Consider the following 4396-nt stretch of genomic DNA (forward strand, 5'->3'; position numbering starts at 1 on the left):
CAACAAAAGCATTCCAACAAGAGGAATCAGACAAGGCTGCTATAAAGGAACTCAAATAAAACAATGTGGAGGGAACCAAGTAGTTAATTTCACAATAATAGCTAGCTAGATTATGTTATGTAGGTATGTAAGTATTAATGGTGTATTTTGGAGAAATTACAAGAATAATGATGTAGTAAATATGGAAAAAAAACATTACTGCATACCCAAAGATACTAGTCAAAGAAATTTTGGAGGACTCTAGAAATTTTGATGCTTTTGAATGTAATGGAACTGGCCAGATTCCAGTTTGATTAATAGAAATATACCCGTTCCTTTAAAAAAAATAACATGTGAAAATGATGCATGTCCAATAGTCGACATAAGTCAAAATGATACATCATGTACAAATGATATAAATAAAAATGATGAATTATGTAAGAAAAAATGATACAAGTCAATATGATACATCATGTCCAAATGATATAAGTCGAAATGATACATGTCAAAAAGATACAACTCAATAATATGGTACACGAGGCCGTGAAAATGATACATATGATAGTAACCATGAAAATTGACATCATAACAATATATAAAAAATGATCCATGATGCAGTATATATGATCATGAATGTCACTAGTTTATACCAACAACTGCCTCGTGATTATCATCGCCCTTGTGATCATCATCATCATCATCATCATCATCATCATCATCTTATGTATCATCATTGGCCTCATTTTCATCTGTATCTGTGTCATCATGAGCATCATTTGCCATCTCAACATCGGAGTCAACGTGATTTGGATCTATGTGATGCGAATAATTCAAATATTTTGGAAGATCGTTGTTCTCCGAAGAAAAAAATTACAATGAAAAGTTATTGTCAGGCCAGGGTAACTCCAGCTATTGATGAACGCAAGACAACTTGATATTTCACATTAGATAACAATTATTTATATACAAAAGAAACGGATCAGTTCATCTTCTAGATGACTGTCCGGCTTCACCTCATCCGTTTCGGATTAGGTGTCAACATTCCCCCCCTTAATCTGAAGGGATGTTGGTGAGTCCAAGCATCGTTCTGAATCTTTCAAGCTTTTCTCTTCCAAGCGCTTTGGTGAAGATGTCTGCAATTTGTTCGTTTGTGGAACAATGACGGAGATGGATTGTTTTGGCCTCAACATGATGTCGGATCAGATGATATTTAGTATTGATGTGCTTAGTACGATCATGGAACTTTGGATTTTTGGCCAACTTTATTGCAGATGTGTTATCAATCATGAGTGGAGTAGATTGTATTTGTTTTACTTGCAAATCTTCAAGAATTTTCCTGAGCCACACAATTTCTTTCGTTGCTTCAGCTGCTGCCACGTATTCTGCTTCTGTTGTGGAATCCGCTGGTACTGATTGTTTGCGTGATCTCCAGGAGACAGCTCCTGATCCAAGACTCATAGCATATCCTGAAGTAGATACCCCAGTTTCTTTGTCTCCATCGAAGTCTGAATCAGAGTATCCAATCAAGTTGAAGTCGTCCACCTGTGTATACTTGATTCCAAGGTCTTGAGTTCCCTTCAAGTACCTTAGAACTCTTTTTGCAGTAGACCAATGTCCCTCACAAGGCTTTTGCATAAACCTGGAGAGGATTCCAACAGCAAATGAAATGTCTGGTCTGGTAGTAGTGAGGTAGATGAGACTTCCTACAAGCTGTCTATACCTTGTTGCATCCTCAAATTCCTTTCCTTCAGTAGATGTGAGCTTCAAGTTTTGTTCCATTGGAGTAGAAAGGGGATTGCACTCTGTCATGCCAAATCTGTATAACAAATCTCCAATGTATTTCTTTTGAGAAAGAAATATGGACTTTGGATGTTGGGTTACTTCAATGCCAAGATAGTAATGAACATAGCCCAAATCAGTCATTTCAAAAATTTTTCCTAATTCTTTCTTTATGGATGCAATATATCTTTCATTGTTCCCTGTCATTAAAAGATCATCTACATATACCACAAGATATACAACTGTTTTGCCAACTTTCTTGACAAATAAAGTTGCATCATCAAGATCAAAATGTTTGAAGTTGAGTTTCAGAAGATGCTCAGTTAGTTTTTCATACCAGGCTCGTGGTGCTTGTTTGAGGCCATACAAGGACTTCACAAGTTTGCATACTTTGTGTTCATGTCCTTTCACAGCAAATCCTTCAGGCTGGGACATAAAAACATTCTCTTTTAGATCTCCATTCAAGAATGCAGTTTTTACATCCATTTGATGGACTTTCCAACCGTTCTGAGCAGCTAGTGCAAAGAGTGTCCGGATGGTGGCCCATTTTGCTGTGGGAGCAAAAGTTTCCTCGTAATCGACCCCTTCTTTCTGTGCAAAACCTTTTGCCACAAGCCTAGCTTTGTGCTTGTCAAGTGAGCCATCAGCTTTGTACTTGTTCTTGTAGACCCACTTGCAGCCAATTGGTTTGGTTCCAAATGGAGGATCAACCAGCTTCCAAGTGCCATTCTTTATGAGGGCATCATACTCCTTCTGCATCACTTCTTTCCATTCATCATAAGAAGCAGCTTCTTTGAAGGAAGTTGGTTCAAAATCTGTAGACAAGTTCAATTCACAATCATAAGTAACATCCATATCAACAGGTGAATTAGAGTTATCTACATCACCTCCATCTTGTCGATTTGAATTTCGGGTTCCTGTTTTTCCAATTTCATCAGGATGAACACTTTCAAGTGTCTTTGTCAGCCACTTTGGGGGACCTTTCTGAGATGGTCCAGGCTGTTCTGTTGATTGAGTTGGGTCTGAATCAAGATTGAGTCTCCCAATTCTATCAATTACATCACTTAAAGCATCATCCGTTGTTGGAGTGTCATGCAGGGGAGATTGTTCTTCAGAAGAAGATTCCACATGTTGATCTAGTATAGGAATCCCCCCTTCAAGATGTGGAATCTGATTATCAAACTCTTGGAATGATTTTGGTTTTGTGAATCTATCCAAGCGATCAAGTTGCCGCTCAACAACACTGTCAGATTTGGATGATTCAAGAAAAATGACATCTCTAGATAAAACAAACTTTTTATTTACTTCATCATAAAGGCGGTATGCTTTAGATGTGTTTGAATACCCCAGGAAGATACACTTACGACTTCTTGCACCAAGTTTGTTTCTATGTACCTTTGGTATTAAAGCATAACAGGTGGAACCAAATATCCTGAGATGTTTGACCGAAGGAACATGTCCATACCACAATTCATAAGGAGTCTTGTTTCTTATAGCACTAGATGGACATCTATTCTTTATATATGCAGCACATAGAACAGCATCAGCCCAAAACATTGTCTTTACATTCTTGAAGAAAAGCATAGATCGTACCATATTCAAAATTGTTCTGTTCATTCTTTCAGCTACACCATTCTGTTGAGGATTATAAGGCACAGTTGTTTGATGTTTAATCCCATGTTGGCGAAGATAGTGTTCAAATTCATTTGATGTATATTCTTTTCCATTATCAGTGCGAATAGACCCAATATGAGATTGTGCATCATTTTCAATCCACTTATGAAAATTCTTAAATGTTTGAAAAGCATCAGATTTGTTCTTCAATAAGTAAACCCAACACATTCTGGTGTAATCATCAATAAATGTCATGATATATTTATTTCCATTTGCAGAAGGAACAGGCATTGGACCACATAAATCTGAATGAATAAGTTCAAGCTTCCTATGTGCTCTTGAATGTGAATCATGAAAAGACTGTTTGCTATGCTTTCCTAGAATGCAAGCATCACATTGTTTATGTTTTCTAGGAATTGTAGGCAAACCAGCAACACCATTTTTCTTCAACAAGCGGAGACTATCATAGTTTAAATGCCCAAATCTAGCATGCCATAATAAACTTGATGGAAGTGTACATTCTTCATGATGAGAAATATATGAGAAATGTTGTGCATGAGCAGAGGTTCCTTGCAGTTTAAGGAGTCTTTCTTCTTCTATACCCCTCATGACAAGTGAGTGGTCAGATGCCTTTCTTACCTCAAGCTTGCCATCAAACATGTGAATGGAGTGACCTTGCTGGCGGATGTGAACCAGGGACAGCAAGTTTCTCTTCAGCTGTGGGAGATATAGAACATGATCCAGAAGAAAGTCTGGAAGACCAGGCAGTTTAAGCCTGATTGTGCCAAGCCCTGATGGCTTGATTTTTGACTGATCTGCAAAGTATACTGCTCCATCAACATTGTTAGTGAAATCTTCAAAGAAATCTCTCCTATGAGTCATATGACAGGTTGCTCCTGAATCAAGCAACCAGTCATTTTTCGAAGAAGCAAGTGAAGCATTAAACAAATCTTCATTTACTCCAATATTACATTGTGCCTCAATATAGTGTGCAGATTCAGGTGCTTTACCTTTGTCTGAGTCA

The sequence above is a fragment of the Pinus tabuliformis genome, chromosome J (genome assembly GCF_031772625.1).
Source record: "Pinus tabuliformis cultivar Carrire ecotype Pingquan chromosome J, CPIR1, whole genome shotgun sequence".
Classification (NCBI taxonomy): Eukaryota; Viridiplantae; Streptophyta; class Pinopsida; order Pinales; family Pinaceae; genus Pinus; species Pinus tabuliformis.